This window comes from Caretta caretta, chromosome 3 (genome assembly GCF_965140235.1).
Source record: "Caretta caretta isolate rCarCar2 chromosome 3, rCarCar1.hap1, whole genome shotgun sequence".
Taxonomy (NCBI): domain Eukaryota; kingdom Metazoa; phylum Chordata; order Testudines; family Cheloniidae; genus Caretta; species Caretta caretta.
Genome location: NC_134208.1, coordinates 187,713,841 through 187,735,457, shown reverse-complemented (window position 1 = coordinate 187,735,457; position 21,617 = coordinate 187,713,841). Strand labels below are relative to the sequence as shown.

The following is a 21,617-nucleotide window of genomic DNA, read 5'->3' as shown; positions in this document are numbered from 1 at the left end:
CTTATATAAGGTACTCTGGAGTCTATGGTCAATATACCTTTGCAATGTGGGGTCTCCAGCCAAAACGAGGAAAGTGAATAAGGTAGGTACAGTGGGTTTTCCAGTCTGTATAGGGATGGCTGACAAACTTCACTGGGATCTCTGGCTCTTTCCTAAAGTTATTGTTCCGACAAAAAAAGATTCCTGCTTCATCGCCCATCCTTCGTCTGCCTTGTCTACTTAGAACATAGGCTTTTCAGGGCAGGGTCTGCCTCTCACTAAGGCAGTGTTTACACTTACAGTGGCGTGTAAAGTATATGCACTGCACACCCACCTAGCCTGGGTATAAACAGCAGTATAGACAGTGTGGCATTGCTTATGTGAGTAAAGACATGCCATAACCTTAGAATATATGCCCAGCACAACTCTCTACGCTCCCAAGCAGTGCCTCCCCATCTAAACAGACATTTTTAGCAGTGTAGTGTCCCATTGCATCCCCACTGCCACAACCTTTCCTCGCCACAGTGAAAGGCCCCAGCAGTTGGGAGGTGCTGGAGCCTTTCCCCGCTGCCTCCCCATTTTCATGTTCTCTCATTTTGTGGATTCTGGAGTGACTCTGAAGTCCAAAGCGTGAAGCGTATGCTTGTGAGCAGATTGGGAAGACAAAGTCATTGGTGAGCATCTTGGTAGCTATAACAGTGGTATGATGCTTTTCTCTTACAGCTAACAATCAATTATTTCTGTCCTCTTCAAAGGCTTGGAAAGCTCTGAGTGCTGTGTGTCACCATGCTGATCTATTTGACACAGCCTTCTCAAGATCGTCTGGTTTTATTGTATCAAAGTGTATGATGTTCTTGATGCTGTCCTTGTAGCGCTTTCTGGGGTGGCCTTGATTCCGACGTCCTTGTGCCAAGTCTCCATAGAAAATTTTTCTGGGGAGTCGATGTTCAGGCATCCTAATGATGTGTCCAACCCAGCACAGCTGGTCTTTTATCAGCGTGGCCTCGATGCTTATGGCATTTGATTTTTGGAGAACCTCATGGTTGGTAATTTTGTCTGGCCAGCGGATCCCTATAATGGCCCACAGACACCGCATATGGAAGGCTTCTAGCTGTTCTAAAAAAGGTTTAAAATACTTTCATCCCCATGTGTCAAGACCTGAAGAGAAAGTGTTGGAATGGGGACCAGCAGCAGCATATGGAATGCAAACTTCTCTATGAATCTGTTCCATTTTCTCCAGATCCATAGTGAGGGGAAAGCCATCTTTTGAATGTCAGTGGGACTCGTGGTCCTAAGTCACGTAAGATATGTCTACATTTAGGGCGGCATGTAGAATACGGACACAGCATACCCAGCGATCACGGGTATAAATAGCAGTATAGCTGGGGGAGTCCTGACATGCCTGAACCCTGCGGATCTGTAGCCTACACAGCTCTCTACCCACCCAAGCAGGGCCTGCCCTGTCTACACTGTTATTTTTAGCAGTGTAGTGTCCCATTGCCTCCCCACAGCCAGAATCTTTCCTCGCCACAATGAAAGGCTCCAGCAGTGGGGAACTGCTGTAGCTTTTCCCCGCTGCCTCCCCCTTTCAATATTACGTGTAGCTACACACTACAGTGTGGACACTGCCTGCTTTTTACTACAGCATGTTGCTACACATGCCCAACATGCTGCCGCAATGTAGACAAGGCCTATGTGTTTGGTACAGAGCCTTTCTTGCTTGATGCCTTTTGGAGTCCTGTAATATAAATCTTTTTTTAAATAGCAATAAAAGTCAGAGGACCCCTGGGCATGGGCTTCACAAGCCCCAAACACTAACCAATGATGAAAAGGGTTAGAAAGGAAAGAGACTTTTCTTCCTTTTTTTTAAGTGAAAGTTTAGATGCAATAGAGTTAGCCGAGTTTTGTAAACATATCCAGCCCTCTCACAGAGGTAAAACTGAGGGAGATGTTACAAAATTAACCCTCTAATACCAAAGACTTTGCATTCCAACTTGGTAAAAAAAATTGTTCAGTGCATCACCTCTTAATCAGGGTTAGTGTGTAAAGACACAAGTCTGAAGTTTTTATAGTTAGCAAACAGGAGCAGCAATGGAGAGTTTTGCAAGGGAGTTTTCCAGCCAAAGAAGAAGCAACTATGTGACCCTTGGGGTGAGTTTGTCATCAGTTAGTTTGTTGTGTGCTTGCTTGCCATGTGTCTGCTCGATTGAAATGTATAGTGTGTGCAGTTTGGGTGGCTGTGTGCTGAGCCTAGTGGTGTGCTAGGCAAGGCTGAGAGCTTCGTAATGAGGCTCTGGTTTGCCATCCTTTGATCCCTAATCCCTTTAGGATTCTTTGACATGGTGAACTGCCTGCCAGGTGCAAAGGATGTAGACCTCTCGAGATATCTAGTCAGACTTATGCGCAGTGCTGGGGGGAGCCAGTGATTGTAGTACATGTAGGTGACACAGGAAAGGATAGGAGAGATGTCCTGGAGGCCAAATTTAGGCTGCTAGATAAGAGATTCAAGTCCAGGACCTCCATGGCAGCATTATCTGAAATGCTTCCAGTTCCACTCACATGGCCAGTTAGACAGATAGAATTGCAGGGTCTGAATGGGTGGATAAGATGATGGTGTTTGGAGGAGGGATTTAGGTTCATTAGGACCTGGGGAACCTTTTGAGAAAGGCGGAGCCTATACAGGAAGGATAGGCTCATCCTAAGCCAAAACAGAACCAGATTGCTGGCATGTAAAATTAAAAAGGTCATAGAGAAGTTTGTAAACTAAGGGCTCTGGGAAAGCCGACTGGTGCTGAGAATCACACAGTTTGGAGAGAGATATCCCTTAGGAAAGGATTTATTAAAAGGGATTCTCTATATTCTAGGAAAGAGGAAAGGACAGATGTTGATAAAGTACAGGTAGAAACTGAACAGAAACAGTCAAACAAAAAGGAGTCCCATGCAACTCCATCACATGAAAGCAGAAAATTAAATATTGACAAATTTTATAAGTGCTTGTATACAAATGCTAAACGTCTAAATCCTAAAATGTGTGAACTTGGGTGACTGGTATTAAATGAGGTATCAATATAACAGGCATCACAGGAACTTGGTGGAACAACAGCAACCACGGACACGGTAATACCAGGGTACAAAATATATAGGAATGACAGAGTAAGTCAGGCTGGTGTGGGAGTGGCACTATATGTGAAAGAAACCATAGAGTCAAATATAGTAAAAATCTTAAATGAATCAACCTGTACCATAGAATCTCTATGGATAGAAATCCCATGCTTGAATAATAAGAGTATAGCAGTAGGGATATACTACTGACCACCTGACAAGGATGTTGGCGTGATAGTGAAAAGCTCAGGGAGATTAGAGAGGCTACAAAAACTGAAAGCTCAATAATAAAGGGGAATTTCAAATATCCCCATATTGACTGGGAACATGTCACCTCAGAATGGTATGCTGCCATAATATTTCTAGATACCATTAATTACTACTTCTTGGAGCAGCCAGTCCTAGAACCCACAAGGGGAGAGACAATTTTTGATTTAGTCCTAACTGGCACACAGGATCTGGTCCAAGTGATGAAGAGAACTGAACAGCTCAGTAGTAGTGACCATAAAGTAATTAAATTTAACATCCTTGTGGAGGGGGGAAATACCAAAGAAACCCAGCACACTTCAAAAAGGGGAACTACACAAAAATGAGGAAGCAAGTTAAATGGAAAATAAAGGAACAATCATAAGAGTGAAATGCCTGCAAGCTACATGGAAACTTTTTTAAAACACCATAATAGAGGCTCAAATTAAATGTATGCCCCCCCCTCCGCCCGAAAAACAGTAAGAGGGTCAAAAAAATGCCACCGTAGCTAAACAACACAAAAAAGAGGCAGTTTGAGACAAAAAGGCATCCTTTAAAAATTGGAATATAAATTAAATTAAATTTAAATTTAAATTAATTTAAATTTAAAAATTGGAAGTCACATCCTAGTGAGGAAAATAGAAAAATGCATAAACTCTGGCAAGTCAAGTGTAAAAGTATAAGTAGGCAGTCCAAAAATAGAATTTGAAGAGCAACTAGCAAATGACACAAAAAATAAAAGCAAACATTTTTAAGTCCCTCAGAGGCAGAAAGCCTGCCAAACAATTAGTAGGGTCACTGGACAACGGAGGTGCTAAAGAAGCATTCAAGAAAGACAAGGCCTTTGCAGAGAAGCTAAATGAATTGTTTGCACTGGTCTTCACTGCCGAGGATGTGAGGGAGATGCCCATCACTGAGCCATTCTTTTTAGGTGACAAATCTGAGGAACTGTCCCAGATTGAGGTGTCAACAGAGGAGGTTTTGGAACAAATTGATAAATTAAACATTAATAAGTCACCAGGACAAGATGGTGTTCACTCAACAGTTCTGAAGGAATTCAAATATGAAATTGCTAAACCCCTTCGTTTTCAGTTTAAACCGATTTTTACTGAAAAAATCCCAGGTTTTACAGAAAGTATTATTTATTTTTTTCCAATTTTCACCCTACTTTTGTATCATTCAAATATATAAAAAATAATGTGTTTTATTAGGAAAATACAATACATTGCAGGAGATATATGTATTTCGATAATACATTAGTCCGTGTGTATATGCAAAGCTGCCTGTTAAAGTAAGGCTATGTATTAGTCTAGAAGATACGCACAATAAACAAATAGGCACGCACACAAGCTCTAAAGTGCGTGTGCATCTGAACATACTGATGAATCTCACACCCACCACGTACACATTTCAAGCTGCTAGCAGATAATGGTTTCAAGATCTGACACATTAAAATGGGAAGAAAATTAAAATCTGTATCAGAATACATTTCAGAACACAAGGAAGTATTTGAAAGTTTAAAAAAACAAACACAGGAGAAAAGGATGAAGTTGAGTGCATGGACTGCAAATGATGTGACCCAATTATTAGATGCAAGTATTTACAGGCTAATAGTTCTAAGTCTACAACAGTAAACTGTTTATTCAAATGAAAAGTTTTATTTGGGGATTAGAGAAATATTGTTTTTTTAAACTCAGAGGTGGCATTGTGTTTTGAGCTCTGTTTTAGTTGTGCAGCAAACCACGATGAATTCCATTCATCAAAGCATTAATCTACTGAATACTTTTTTCTCCATCCTTCTGTCCACCAAAATAAACCCCGAAATATACTCAGAAAAATTATTAATGTTTTTTTCCCACCAATTTTCACCTGTTTTTGTTGATGTAGTAATAAACACGGATAAATTCCCAGGAAAAATTAAATAAAATAAAAATCAAAAATGAAAGGCCCTAGAAATTGCAGACCTACTAACTGGAGTATGTAACCTATTGCTTAAATCAGACTCTGTACCACATGACTAGAGGATAGTTAATGTATCACTGATTTTTAAAAAAGGCTCAAGACGCAATTCCAGACCAGTAAGCATAACTTCAGTACCAGATAAATTGGTTGAAACTATAGTAAAGAACAGAATTATCAAAAGTTTCAGAGTAGCAGCCTTGTTAGTCTGTATCTGCAAAAAGAACAGGAGTACTTGTGGCACCTTAGAGACTAACACATTTAATAGAGCATAAGCTTTTGTGGGCTACAGCCCACTTCATTGGATGCACAGAATGGAACATATAGTAAGAAGATTATATATACATACATACACATACACACACATACAGAGAAGGTGGAAGTTGCCATACAAATTGTAAGAGGCTAATTAATTAAGATGAGCTATTATCAGCAGGAGAAAAAAACTTTTGTAGTGATAATCAAGATGGCCCATTTAGACAGTAGACAAGAAGGTGTGAGGATACTTAACATAGGGAAATAGATTCAATATGTGTAATGACCCAGCCACTCCCAGTCTCTATTCAACCCCAAGTTAATGGTATCTAGTTTGCATATTAATTCAAGCTCAGCAGTTTCTCGTTGGAGTCTGTTTTTGAAGCTTTTCTGTTGCAAAATTGCCACCCTTAAATCTTTTACTGAATGGCCAGAGAGGTTAAAAAGTGTTCTCCTACTGGTTTTTGAATGTTATGATTCCTGATGTCAGATTTCTATCCATTTATTCTTTTGCGTAGATACACACATAGATAAACACAATATGTTGAGGAAGAGTAAATACAGCTTTTGTAAAAGGAAATCATGCCTCACCAATTTATTTGAATTATTTGAGGGGGGTCAACAAATGTGGACAAAGGTGATTCAGTGCATATAGTGTACTTGGACTCTTAGAACGCTTTTGACAAGGTCCCTCACCAAAAGCTCTGAAGCAAAATAAGAAATCATGGGATAAGAGGGAAGGTCCTCTGATGAATCAGTAACTGGTTAAAAGATAGGAAATAAAGAGTCGGAATAAATTATCAGTTTTCAGAATGAAGAAGGGTAAATAGCAGGGTTCCCCAAGGATCTGTCCTGGGACCAGTGCTGTTCAACATATTCACAAATGATCAGGAAAAAAGAAGTAAACAGTGATGTGGAAAAGTTTCCAGATGATAAGAAAATTACCCGAGATAGTTACGTCGAAAGCTGACTGGGAAGAGTTAAAAAGGGATCTCACAAAACTGGGTGACCGGGCAACAAAATGGCAGAGGACATTCAATATTGGATAAATGCAAATTAATGCACATTGGAAAACATAATCCCAACTATACATACAAAATGATGGGACCTAAATGAGCTATTACTACTCAAGAAAGAGATCTTGGAATCATCATGGATAGTTCTCTGAAAACATGCACTCAATGTGTAGCAGCAGTTAATAAAACTAACAAAACATTAGGAATGCAGTGATCAGTTCTGGGTCTGGGTCTGTTTGATATCTTCATAAGTGATTTAGATAATGGCATAGCATACACTTATAAAGTTTGTGGACGATACCAAGCTGAGAGGGGTTGCAAGTGCTTTGGAAGATAGGATTAAAATTCAAAATGATCTGGACAAACTGGAGAAATGGTCTGAAGTCAACAGGATGAAATTCAATAAGGACAAATGCAAAGTACTCCCCTTAGGAAGGAACAATCAGAATGGGAAATGACTGCCTAGGAGGGAGTACTGCAGAAAGGGATCTCAGGGTCCTAGTGGATCACAAGCTAAATATGAGTCAACAGTACAATGTTTCCAAAAAAGCAACCATCAATCTGGGATGTATTAGCAGGAGTGTTGTAAATAAGACACGAGAAGAAATTCTTCCACACCACTCCACACTGATTAGGCCTCAACTGGAGTATTATGACCAGTTCTGGGCGCCACATTTCAGGAAAGATGTGGACAAATTGGAGAAAGTCCAGAGAAGACCAACAAAAATTATTAAAGGTCTAGAAAATATGAGCGATGAGGGAAGATTGACAAAATTGGATTTGTTTAGTCTGGAAAATAGAAGACTTAGAGGGGACACAATAACAGTTTTCAAGTACATAAAAGATTGTTACAAAGAGGATGGAGTAAAATTGTTCTCCTTAACCCCTGAGAGTAGGACAAGAAGCAATGGGCTTAAATTGCAGCAAGGGAAGTTTAGGTTGTAGATTAGGAAAAACTTCCTAACTGTCAGGGTGTTTAAGCACTGGAATAAATTGCCTAGGGAGGTTGTGGAATCCATCTGTCATAACCACAGGGGTAGCCTAAATTCCTCCTTACTTGTAAGGGGTTAAGAAGCTCAAGTAACCTGGTTGGCACCTGACCAAAGGAACCAATGGGGACAAAAGATACTGTCAAATCTGGTGTGGGGGAGAGGTTTTGTTTTGGGTTCTTTGTTTCTGTGGCCTTGGGTCTAAGAGGGACCAGACATCAATCCATGTTCTCCAAATCTTTTTGAACAAGTCTCTCATATTTCAAACTTGTAAGTAACAGCCAGGCAAGGTGTATTAGTTTATCTTTGTTTTCTCAACTTGTGATTTTTCCCTTTGCTAGAGGGAGGTGTATCCCTGTTTTGCTGTACCTTTGAAACTAAGGCTAGAGGGGGTTCCTCTGTGCTCTTTGAATTTCTGCTACTCTGTAACCAGCCTGAGTTTACAGAGGTGATTCTTTTACCTTTTTCTCTTTAAATAAAATCCTTCTTTTTAAGAACCTGACTGATTTTTCCATTGTTCTGAGACCATGGGGTTTGGGTCTGTAGTCCCTTTGTAACCAATTGATGAGGATATATGCTCAAGCCTTCCCCAGGTCAGGGGGTATAGGCTTGGGGGAATAGGACTCCAAGTGGTCCTGCCTCTGATTGTTTGTTAAATCACTTGGTGGTGGCAGCGATCCCAAGGCAAGAAAGGAATCTGTGCCTTGGAGAAGTTTTAACCTAAGCTGGTAAGAATAAGCTTAGGGGGTCTTTCATGCTGGTCCCCACATCTGTAGCCCAGAGTTTAGAGTGGGGAAGGAACCCTGACACCATCATTGGAGATTTTTAAGAGCAGGATAGATAAACACCTGTCAGGGATGGTCTTGATAATACTTAGTCTTGCTATGTGTGCAGGGGACTGAACAGATGACCTCTCAAGGTCCCTTCCAGTCCTACAATTCTATGAACCATTAGGAAAAGGATAGATAATAAAACAGCAAATATCAAAATGACATTATTTAAATCCATGACACACCCACACCTTGAATACTGTGTGCAGTTCTGGTCACCCCATCTCAAAATAAAAAAATATATTAGAATTGGAAAAAGTACAGAGAAGGGCAACAAAAATGATCAGTGAAATGGAACAGCTTCCATATGAGGAGAGATTAAAAAGACTGGGACTGTTCACTTTAGAAAAGAGACAGCTAAAAGGTGATATGACAAAGGTCTATAAAATCATTAACTCTCTGTAGAAAGAGAATAAGGAAGTGTTTATCACATGACAGAAGAACCATGGGTTACCAAATGAAATTAATAGGCAGCAGGTTTAAAACAGACATAAAAAAGTACTTCTCCACGTCACACACTGTCAGCCTGTGGAACTCATTGCCAGGGGATACTGGGAAGGCCAAAAGTATGAGTAGGCTCAAAAAAGAATTAGATTAATGGAAGACAGGTCTATGGCTGTTACCCAAGATGGTCATGGACACAACCTCAAGCTCTGCTTGTCCCTACACCTCTAACTGACAGAAGCTGGGACTGGACAACAGGGGATGTATCACTCAATAATTGCCCTGTTCAATTCATTCTCTCAGAAGCATCTGGCACCGGCCACTGTCAGAAGACAGGACACTGGACTAGATGGACCATTGGTCTGACCCAACGTGATCATTCTTATGTTCTTATATTGTCATTTTTCAGTTAGGAAAGGAGGTTTTCATTAGGTGAAAAGTTATCTGGCTATCTAAGTCTCATGACTCTAATGTAGCTTAAGTGACAACATCCCCTTCCCACCCATCAGAGATAGAATCATAGAAGAATCATGGAAGATTAGGGTTGGAAGAGATCTCAGGAGGTCATCTAGTCCAAACCCCTGCTCAAAGCAGGACCAACATCAATTAAATCATCCCACCCAGGGCTTTCTCAAGCCTGACCTTAAAAACTTTGAAGGAAGGAGATTCCACTACCTCCCTAGGTAACGCATTCCAGTGTTTCACCACCCTCCGAGTGAAATAGTGTTTCCTAATATCCAACCTAGACCTCCCCCACTGCAACTTGAGACCATTGCTCCTTGTTTTGTCATCTGCCACCACTGAGAACAGCTGAGCTCCATCCTCTTTGGGACCCCCTTCAGGTAGTTGAAGGATGCTATCAAATCCCCCCTCACTCTCCTCTTCTGCAGAGAACAAGCCCAGTTCCCGCAGCCTCTCCTCGTAAGGCATGTGTCCCAACTCCCTGATAATTTATGTTGCCCTCCGCTGGACTCTCTCCAATTTGTCCACATCCTTTCTGGAATGGGGAGCCCAAAACTGGACGGAATACTCCAGATGTGGCCTCAGCAGTGCTGAATAGAGGAGAATAATCACTTCCCTCAATCTGCTGCCAATGCTCTTACAACTGCAGCCCAATATGCCGTTAGCCTTCTTGGCAACAAGGGCACATTACTGACTCATATCCAGCTTCTCGTTCACTGTAATCCCCAGGTCCTTTTCTGTAAAACTGTTGCTTAGCTAGTCGGTCCCCAGCCTGTAGCAGTGCATGACTTCTTCCATCCTAAGTGCAGGACTCTGCACTTGTCCTCTGCACTTGTTGAACCTAATTAGATTTCTTTTGGCCCAATCCTCCAATTTGTCTAGGTCACTCTGGACCCTATTCCTACCCTCCAGCGTATCTACCTCTCCCCCCAGCTTAGTGTCATCTGCGAACTTGCTGAGGGTGTAATCTATCCCATCGTCCAGATCATTAATAAAGGTGTTGAACAAAACCAGCCCCAGGACCGAACCCTGGGGCACTCCACTTGATTCCGGCTGTCAACTAGACATTGAGCAGTTGATCACTACCCATTGAGCACGATAATCTAGCCAGCTTTCTATCCACTTTATAGTCCATTCATCCAATCCATACTCTTTTAACTTGCAGAATACTGTTGGAGACTGTATCAAAAGCTTTGCTAAAGTCAAGATATATCATGTCCACCTCTTTCCCCACAGGCACAGAGACAGTTATCTCATCATAGAAGGCAATCAGGTTGGTCAGGCATGACTTGCCCTTGGTGAATCCATGTTGACTGTTCCTTATCACCTTCATCTCCTCCAAGTGCTTCAAAATGGTTTTCTTGAGGACCTGCTCCCTGATTTTTCCAGGGACTGAGGTGAGGCTGACAAGTCTGTAGTTCCCCGGTTCTGCTTCTTTTTAAAAGATGGGCACTATATTTGCCTATTTCCAATCGTCCGGGACCTCCCCCGATCGCCACGAGTTTTCAAAGATAATGTCCAATCGCTCCGTAACCACATCAAATCTGGACCCATGGACTTGTGTATGTCCATCTTTTCTAAATAGTCCTTAACCTGTTCTTTCACTACTGAGGGCGGCTCACCTCTTCCCCATACTGTGTTGCCCAGGACAGCAGTGTGGGAGCTGACCTTGTCTGTGAAGGCAAAAAAAGCATTAAGTACTTCAGCTTTTTGCACATCATCTGTCCCTAGGTTTCCTCCCCCATTCATTAAGGGTCCCACAGTTTCCCTGACCTTTTTCTTGTTGCTAACATACCTGTAGAAACCCTTCTTGTTACCCTTCACATCCCTTGCTAGCTGCAACTCCAGCTGTGTTTGGCCTTCCTGATTATACCCCTGCATGCTCGATCAATATTTTTTATACTTCTCCCTAGTCATCTGACCAAGTTTCCAATTCTTGTAAGCTTCCTTTTTGTGTTTAAGCTCACCGAATATTTCACAGTTAAGCCAAGCTGGTCTCTTGCTATATTTGCTATTCTTTCTACACATCGGGACGGTCCATATGATTTCTATAAGGTCTTCCTCAGAAGTACCAGCAGCTCCCACAGCCAGGGGCACTCACAGAATAGCACAGTGTTAAAAAACCTGATTCTCAACTACACCAGTAACTCAGTACCATTTTTATCATTGGTGGCAGTGGCTATAATATAGATACTAACTTTTCTAAGGGGCGGTTCAGGCTACCTATCCGGAACCTGTCACAGACACTACAATTTGTTTATTTAATAATACTAAAACCTTCAACTATTAAATATATCACACACTGAAAAAACCTATATTAAACCTATCTTCGAAAGTTAGGAAAAGCCAAATTCATGGATTCCTATTCAACCTTAATTCTGCTCCCTTGCACATCTATCCTGTGCACTGAATAAGGCAGGAGTCCTGTGGAAAAAGTAGCATGTGCTCACGTAATTAAAGACTGTATCAGATGCACCAGGGGTCCAAATTAAGGTACCTTACTTTTAGTTTTTCCTAGCTTTTGCGTGTTTGAGTTTTCAATCTAAATAATGTTATTTATTGTAGGTTTGTGTATGTAAGTGTTTGTGTGATTTCCTTTTTTTTTTTTTAAAAAAAAAGGTAAAACAAATTCTATTATGTGCACCTCGAACAACCCTCTATTGCACATCATCATCAGGCTAGAGGCATGAGCCGTTAGTACTGCAGCACTTGAGCTACAGGACTAACCAGATGAGCAGGCAGCAAGAGAACATTATTTTCCCAGAGGTGACAATTGGTTGCTAGATCCTGGTGCTGGTCCCAGAGAATAGCCAGGACTCAGGAATAAGTCCAGTCGAGCCTGACTCTGTCCTCCACCGCTCTACCGCCATCCTCACACCCACAGTTTGGGGAGTTCCTCTCCCATGTGTTGCTGTTCTGAGAGCTCTCTGGTCTTCTCCATGTAGTAGGAGCTGCTGCTACTGCTGCACTGGCGGTATCATGAGTCTGACTTCAGTATGTTCAAAGATTTGGGCAGGCTGGCAGAAACTCAACAGAGAGAAGGAAATGGTGATTTTTAACACTCAGGCAAACCTGAGTAGAGTTTCATAGGATAAAGAAAAGGCAATTCTGTAGAACAAGGAGATGTTCCCTGCTGAGTATAACAGGCCTGCTGAAATCAATAGGAATGCAAGACCTTCTCAAAGAAAAGGTTCCAAGCTTCCTTTACACTGGAAAATATTAGGCAACCTAAATATAGGAGTCATTACCAGGTTCCCCGAAAATAAGCAGTTTAAAGCCCAGCCCATTAGTATTTCTGTGGTGTCATGGAGTTAACATTGTTTCTAGAACAGTCTAAGACAGGGGTCCGCAACCTTCGGCACGCGACCCATCAGAGTAATCCACTGGCAGGCTGCAAGACATTTGGCTTATGTTGACCATCCGCAGGCACGGCCCCCCACAGCTCCCAGTGGCCACGGTTTGCTGTTCCACTTCCTGTAGCTCCCATTGGCCAGGAACAGCAAACCACGGCCACTGGAAGCTGTGGGGGGCCGGGCCTGCAGACGGTCAATGTAAACAAAATGTCTGGCAGCCCACCAGTGGATTACCCTGATGGGACGTGTGCTGAAGGCTGCCGACCCCTGGTCTAAGAGACTGTGGACTCAATGGGAATCCTCAAATGCACAAAGTTACTTACATAAACAAATGCAGGACCAGGCCCTAAATTCTTTCACTAACTAGATTAGCTGATCCTAGATAAGTGAGTTCTCCTGTTCTCAGAGGAAGAAAAACTACAACATTAATATTAATTTTTATAATTTTGCACATAATGAGAAAACAGTCCAGGTAAGAGAGGAAAACTGTTGGTCCTAGGAAGCAGCAACAGGAGCTTTCTGTGTTAAGTTTTATATTAATTGTGCATATTCCTAAAAGGTCAGTGCACATTAAAAAATGTGCATTACATAGGGTTGCCAATTTTGGTTGGATATATTCCTGGAGAATTCATCACATGACACAACCTTTAATTAAAAATTAATCTTTAATTCCTGACGACTCCAGGCCAATCCTGGAGGGTTGGCAACCCTGTCATTACAAATCTGTGTTTCCATGTAAGCCTTTGTGCATTATGGGAGACATTTTCTGGTTGCTTGTCTGCCTAAGTCTGCCCAGTTCAATCAGTATGTACACTCAAAAACTGCAGCAGGTTGCTGGATAATGTAACTGCTATAAAGCTGCAGAGGAGCATTAGGCCCTCTCATCAGTCTTCTATTGTGTTAGGCCCTGGAGCATTTCCTAATACAGTAATGCAAGTGATGCTAATCAGATCCCCACATCTTGATGCCTTACAGAGTTTCTAGAGAGCCATATTGATCAATATCAACACTTTACCATCATTGTGCAAGGGGAGTAATTTTATATATGCATCATTTGTTGAGATTAATATTTTTGCCCACCTTAACTTTAGTAGGCAATCTGTTTTACAGACTTTGTCCTTTTACTAATTTTTGCTCATGCTGGGTAATAGTTTAACAATATGCTGAAGTATTCCCGATTATCTACTTTTGGGGAGAAAAATGAATGACTAACACAAACTTTTGCCACTAAGGCCAAGATCTTCATTCTTGATAACATTTCCAATTTAATATTTCCTTTCACAGCACATTGATTAATGTACTACTAGTCTACAGTTTTCTTCAAATGAGATATTTTGTACATTTCAGAATAAACAACTAGTTAATATATTTGCTGACCTTTTAAGGCTGTTAGAGATCAAAAACAAAATTTCTTGTCACATCCACTGCAAAATAAGTCACTGTTAAAAAATACTATTGATATTCTCACAAACAAACCAAAGCTATTTGAATAATATATAGGGGACATGGAAATGTCCAAAAGAGACTGATTAATAGACTTTTACGTGTTGTTTTTAAATTACAATCCAACTGCAGAAGAATACTTTAAAGGTCAAACTGATACTAAAGACAGGCAAGTAATCTGAATCATCTATGATGAATGAGCTGTTAATTATGTATAATAGTTCAATAGGCAGCTGCTAAAAGTTTCTGAAACTACATAGCATCTTACATTTATAGTGAAGATTTTAAAGTAAAATTAATATATTTTAATCAAAGAACCAGCATGCTGAAAAGTACAATCTGCACACTTTATTCATAGTATCAGCTGCTGTAATGGGCATACTTTGATTAGTAAAACAAGTAGGATTTGGCCCTAAGTGATTCACTATTTAAGAGCGAATTTAACACTCACTGTTCTGTTCATTTAGCTTTTCTTTAACAGATCAGATCAATTTTTAAATAGGAAACGTGTAGTTTATTTCTTCTTAGTTTTTTTCTGAGCTAGAAGACAATTCTACTGATACTCAGGGCCCAATTATGCCTCCTTTGAGAAAGGAATAGGGAGAAGGCACATGCCTGAGCTTCACAATGGAAGAATGATGTCTCTGAAACAGATAGTGCTACCTGGGCATTGGGAAATTACCCCTTATAACACACACACACACACACACACACTCTCTCTCTCTCTCTCCCCCACTCTCTCTCCCGTGCAGACATACCAAATCTTGGGAATAACACTGCTTCCCTACTTCTCACAGGTGTATTGTCAGGATATATTCATCACTGTTTGCAAGGTGCTCAGATTCTGCAGTGATGAAGGCCATACTAAGTTCCTAGAAACACAAAACAGTTTTTAACTACTCTTTGCTATTCATACTGCAGAGCCCATACTGCTAGGGGAGAATAAGCTAATTCTTTTCTGACTTGCACATTATCATCAGAATTGTTAACCAGGTTCCAGTTGGCAAATTTTTATTACTTGTGATGTGCAAGCCAAAAAGAACCAAGTCTGACACTGGGATACTCCATGCTGAGTTCACAGGGCTAGCAGTTAGAAAATCCAATTTTTTACATGTAAAAAAATTGATCTATGTCACTTGGGGGTCTAAAGGAATGAGTCACTTGGTGGGGTATAACTTGGGTTACCACCTTTGAAATGCAAAAAAAGGCAACACCGCAACCTTCCTCCTCCTTCAACAGCCATGTATAGAATCCAGAGAGAACACACATATAGATAAGATTGATAACATCATTTTCTTACTGCAGACATGGGAACACTGCAGCATCTTTACCTGGACACGGAAACTTTTAATATTAGATATCCCAGTGCATTGTGATAATAATGCAAATCTTTAGACTCACATAAATAACCCAAAAAGAAAAGGAGTACTTGTGGCACCTTAGAGACTAACCAATTTATTTGAGCATGAGCTTTCGTGAGCTACAGCTCACTTCATCGGATGCAACCGATGAAGTGAGCTGTAGCTCACGAAAGCTCATGCTCAAATAAATTGGTTAGTCTCTAAGGTGCCACAAGTACTCCTTTTCTTTTGGCGAATACAGACTAACACGGCTGTTACTCTGAAACCTGTCATAAATAACCCAGCAGATTTAATTATTTTTCTGGCAACTGGCAAATCCATAGAAAAGCAGCCAAGCCGGTCAAATATCGGTCAGGTGGTAATCCTAGGTATAACTGTGCTCCAAAATGCTAGCGCCCCACTCTGCCCTTTCCTAATGATGCTGGAATTGATAGTTCCAGTGGAACAAAAGAGTAACTGATCACCTGGATGGAATTTTCTGGAGCAAGTCACTCCTTAATTCACTCGATCAGCCTCTGAGTCTTCAATTCCTGTAAGCTTTTTCAGCTTTAGGCTACTCCTCTGCTAGGGCTACTAATATAACAACAGACATTGACCAGCTCCTACATAGGGGTAAAGGGGGCAACAAGAGCCCCCTCTCCATACCCCTGCACAGGAGGTGGTCAGAGTTCTAATGGGAGAGTAGGACCTCCTCTTTCCTAGCACTCCCACAGGTACTAGGGATCAGGGAGAGGTAAGGGGCATGGAGAGGGGGCTCTTGTTGTAACCTCCCGCTACACTGGCCAACAGGGAATGTCCATAAAGGTGGTAAAGCAGTGTGTGCTGGCTAGAAGCCCCTAAGAAAGAACCTAGCTGGGTCTCTCCATGCCACTTCCTGCACTCCTAGAGCAGAAAACAGCCCATAGTTTGGAATTCCCAACTGCTAGTGGTCAACGCGGCTTCTAACTCCTCTTTAAATACTAGACACCTATTTCTAGGTGGCCTTATGAAAGACTGTGGAACAAGGCAGGGCCAGGAGTGCAGTGTTGAGGAGGCTCCGCTCTCCTTTATACTCCTATTTATCGAGGTGGTAAGTCAGTTCAAGCATCGTGTCACATTAGATTACCCCTTTCTGTGGCAAGCCACCCTGGGTTGGATGTGATTCGGCAACGGAGCTTTTACAGTTGAACTGCTACATCCCTCTTTATCCTGTGAGGACCTCACAATCGCAACACATGTCCTCGGGACCACATGCCTCAATTACTGTAATCCTCACTTAGCAGGGCTTCTCCAGTGCTGGCAGCTTGTTAAGAATGCAAGGAGGCCAGCACATATGCCCTCTGGCTAGAACTACTGTTTCCATGGAAGAGCCACCACTCTGTGTGCTTCTCATCAGCTGCCTGCTGCAGTGGATTGATTTTAAGATAGCATCCTTGATTTTTAATGGTGTCGAAGTCGGTTATAGGAGATATCTCATCCTTCAGCCTCAGCTTGGTGGATCTCTGCGGTCAGGCACTATCCATCATTTAAGTTCCCTACCTCTGCTTCTTAAGATGGGTCTAAAATATGAGAATTGCTTCTCCCTAAAATCCATTTCCATCAAGCTCTCCCTGACTTTTATAAAACACCTTAAAACTTTTTGCTATGAAGGTTTATTTGTTACTATAAGAATTGTGGGCCCTATATTTATGCCTCTCTGTCCTTCTACCCATTTTTGTCTTTTGTTTTTTCTAGATCCCTTTGACTAGTTTTATTTTTTCAAAGATAGTTTTACTATTTTAATGCTTTCAATTATTGCAATGTTTTTAATAAAGTACAGTTCTTTAGTTCTATTACACTCATTATTTTTCATTATCATCGTGAGATGGGGCAAAAGCCAGTAAGTAACACAATGTAACATTTCTAAATGGTTCCAAAAGGAATAATGGTTTTCAACGGCCCTAGGCAAATGCAAGATACCTCTGAACAGGGAGTGCCTGCAGTAGCCCTGTTAAAAACAAGTACTGTATCTGCACTGTGGATAGACAGGTTACAATGAGAGAGAGAAAGAGCATTCAGCTCTGCTTGTACAATAACAAAATGAAGTGTGTCGGGAAAATGCCATAGTCTCCAGATTTACACATACTGCATTAAGATCTATGCCTACATTAATATGAAGTTTGTTTTGTTATTATACAAGCACAAACACACACCATGTTAAGGCTGTATTTTAATAACTTTAGAAAAAAAACAGAAAAGTTAATTATATAACAATATATGGTCAACATACAATATATTGCTTAACACTTAATTCCATAGTTAAATATGTAACAATATGCATCACAACAGTATAATTGTAATTCCTTATTGTACATGACCAAAACATCAATAATTGAAATCCTCCCTCCAAAAAAACCCAAAAAATCCACGCCTGAAACAAACATTATAGCTGGTGGCTAGTTCCAAACAAACCCCATCCTGCACATAGGGAATGAACTAGGCTCAAGTCTGTATTCACTAACAATTCAAACCTCAGAAGCTACAGGAGCATTGTCTGTCAGCATTTTCGAGAGAAACTGATATAATCCCACCTACTGTTTAGCTGTGCTAGACTTTCTATACAAACGGTCCTATCACATTATTAAGAAGCAAAATAATATCTCATCAAGTACTGGAGCTGCTCAATCAGAGGAAAGCACTTAATGCCATTTCCTTTACTATGTACAGCTTTAATTTTTAAAACACCAGGCAGTGCCCATCCTAGAAATCTTCATAAGAAGCATGGCGATCACCAAATCTCTTTACACCTCCACTCTGAACTACCATATCTCCAAATCGATCCCCTTTCTCTATCAACAGGAAACTTTCCTGATATCACTCAATTTCCCCTCTCTACCACTGTGAGATTCCTGCCGTTCCCTTTTTCTGCCCTACCCCTCAGACAAAGTTCCCACCTGTACTCCAGCCTCAACCTTCCCACAGCTTTTGGCATTGTTGATCACCCCCTTCTCCAGGACATTCTGTCCCCCCTGGGCTTTCATTGCCTCCACCCCCTTCCCTTTGCCATTTCAGTGTTTCCTTTGGTGATTTCTCTCTCACTCCCTCTGCAAAGGACCTACAGGGCTTTGTCCTTGTCCATTCTGTTGGTTGGCCTTGGCCAACCTCATCCATTCACACAAATTTAACTATCATCTTTATTCTGATGGCTTTCAAATCTGTTTCTCCATGCCTGACCAGTCTCTCCCTGTCCAGTCCTGTATATTTAAATTTCTTTCTCCGGGGTTTCAACCTGGATGGCTCACCGACAACTCAAGCTGAACATGCTCATGCAGCGCAGAAGCATTATCACTTGGGATATTTAAAACTAGACTGAACACAAACCAAGAAGGAATCTCTTATAATGTGGTTCTTCTCTAATAAATGACATCGGGGGTCCCATGGTTGTTGTCTCTCAGTGATTTCCGTATCAAATGCATTTATCTTAAAAGTAAAATGATGAGATATGAGCCTTGACAGTTTGACTCTTAGAGAATTTCTTGTGTGTGTTTTGCTAAAAATAATTGATTTCTTGTGCTATTTTCACTGTCTGTATTAAACTACTTATTTTTTGATTAGGCACTTGAAATTTCTAACCACTTATTGCTCATCTTATCTTAAATTGGGGCAACGATTTAATTATTTGACCTATACCCAGTAAAAGGTTTTTAGTGGCACACATGCTTTAAGCCCAAACTATTATTATAAAATTGGCTAAATACATTAGGAATATTTTCATAGGAGAAAATTATATGTCTCTGCAGAATGTTTTACAGCAAAGACCTTTATACAAGAGTGTTACATCATAAGTGACACCATATGTTCCTACACTTCAGCTTGCAAGAAATACTGACTGTAAAACAAAACGTAATGAAGTCTTTCTGAAAAACTACTGCCCTGTGATCCTTGAAATATGTGCATATTTTAAGGAGCCAAGAATCAGACCAATCTAATTAAGAAATAGATAATTAAAAGACCATCAAAAATGTTGGCAAATCATGCTCAGGACACATAACCTGATGTTTGCACTAGTTTTTATGTAGGATTAAAATAGTAATGGAACCTCATCTGAGATTTAATCTATGGATGATTTAGAGAGATTGAACTGCACTCAAACAGGCTTTATAATAAAAAATCCCATTAAAAACTCAACATTAAACACCACCAGAACCTGCAGTAATTGTGGTATCTTTCTGTACATATAACAGGAGGTGCTATAGTACCAATCACTACAGAGTGAAAAATGTTTAGGCTAAGATTTGTAAAGCCACCTAAGGGATTGGATACCCATGTCACAACTGGGTGTCCAAATTCCTAAGGCTATGAAAATCTCAATCTTAACTGCAAATGGTGCCCATTGTAAGTGCTTGTAGAAATTAACATTTGCACTACACTTCACATAGTCATTCTGTACAAAATGGACTGTGGGTTCTCTTTCCGAGAGCTTCTTTCAAATGTATGGTCACTGCTTCATACAAGTTTCAACTAACCGGTCCACCAAGTTAGTGCACGCAAGAACATCAAAAGCAGCAACCTACCTGCCTGAAATAATGTGCCTAATATGCAAAGCACACTAACCCCCGCCAGCTTCGAAGAGGCTAGTTCACCAGGGTGCCACCCTCCACATCTGCCAAGTCACACTGCCCCACAGTTTAAACTATGGGGGGGTATGAATTATAGCATGCACCCAAGTGCCGTGCTGTAACTTACCTGTGTAGACGCTGAAGGCGCGAACAAAAAGGTACCCAACTTCATGTTAATGCAGAAGTGGGCAAACTACAGCCCACGGGCCATATCCGGCCTGCGGGACCGTCCTGCCCGGCCCCTGAGCTCCTGGCCCAGAAGGCTAGCCCCCGGCCCCTCCCCTGCTGTTCCCCCTCCCGCGCAGCCTCAGCTCACTGAGCCGCCGGCGCAATGCTCTAGGCAGCAGGGCTGTGAGCTCTTGCCGGGCAGTGCAGCTGCAGAGCCGCGGCCTGACCCGGTGCTCTGTGCTGCACGTTGGCGTGGCTGGCTCCACCCGGGTGGCACAGCTGCCTGGCCTGGTGCTCTGGGCAGTATGGCTGTAGCGCCGCCAGCCACCAGCGCTCCAGGCAGCGCGGTCAGGGGGCAGGAAGCAGGGGGGATTGGATAGAGGGCAGGGGAGTTCGGGGTGGGGGTGTGGATAGGGGGCGGGGTGGTCAGAGGGCGGGGAACAGGGGAATTGAATGGGGGCAGGGGTTCCGGGGGGACAGTCAGGAATGAGAGGAGGGGTTGGATGGGGCAGTGGGGGGCAGTCGGGGAGAGGGTCAGGGGCAGTCAGGGGACAGGGAACAGGGGGGTTGGATGGGGCAGGAGTCCTGGGGGGGCAGTCAGGGGGCGAGAAGCAGGGGGGGTCAGATAGGGGGCAGGGGCCAGGCCATCCCTGACTGTTTGGGGAGGCACAGCCTCCCCTAACTGGCCCTACATACAATTTCAGAAACCCGATGTGGCCCTCAGGCCAAAAGGTTTGCCCGCCCCTGTGTTAATGTATTCCTCTTTGAACAGTACTACATTAACACAAAGTAGGTACCTTTTCCTTCGCATCCAAGGCGGACACATGGGAGAGTTACAGTACTGCACTTTGGTGCGCTCTGCAATTCACATCCCCATAGTCCAAACTACAGGGCAAGGGAGATATAGTCTTGGACACCCATCAGAGAGGATTAAATCTGCTATGCACCACTTCCCTCCCACCCACCAGCATGTCTGCAATGATATCAAGGTACTGACTGAAATCAGTGGTCAGGCTGACCATCCTGTCACACAGTCTTATACTAAGTCAGGGTTTTTTTAAGTCTACCAATCATGACTGAACAAAGAATTTTGAATTCTGATCACAAAGATTTGTGTTCTTTTGTTTCTCCTCAGGTTAGCAATCTCTGGCTAACAGCTGACTGCACCACTGATTAATATAAACAACTTTCTTAGCCAGAAGTTGTCTATAGTAGTAATACAAAAACTAAGGTTGTTGCACTACACTGCAACATGAAAAACAGGTCACAAGAAACAAGATTAGAAATTAAAGCTGCCTTTGCAAACGTGATCATAGCATGTAATCCCTTCATCAATTTTTACTTAAAGCGTCAATCCTTTGTTATTAAGATTTTGGGGGGAGAGAGGACCTTAAATTGCATTTTTTACTTGTGAGCAAGGATCTTTAAGACAA

The 21,617-nt window shown here is 41.9% G+C and overlaps 1 protein-coding gene across 9 annotated transcripts in view; it reads right to left on the bottom strand.

The window, feature by feature from the left end:
- Positions 1-21,617, bottom strand: part of CCDC85A (coiled-coil domain containing 85A) — a 187,199-nt gene that overhangs the window by 134,127 nt on the left and 31,455 nt on the right. The gene's annotated exons all lie outside the window — the stretch shown is intronic.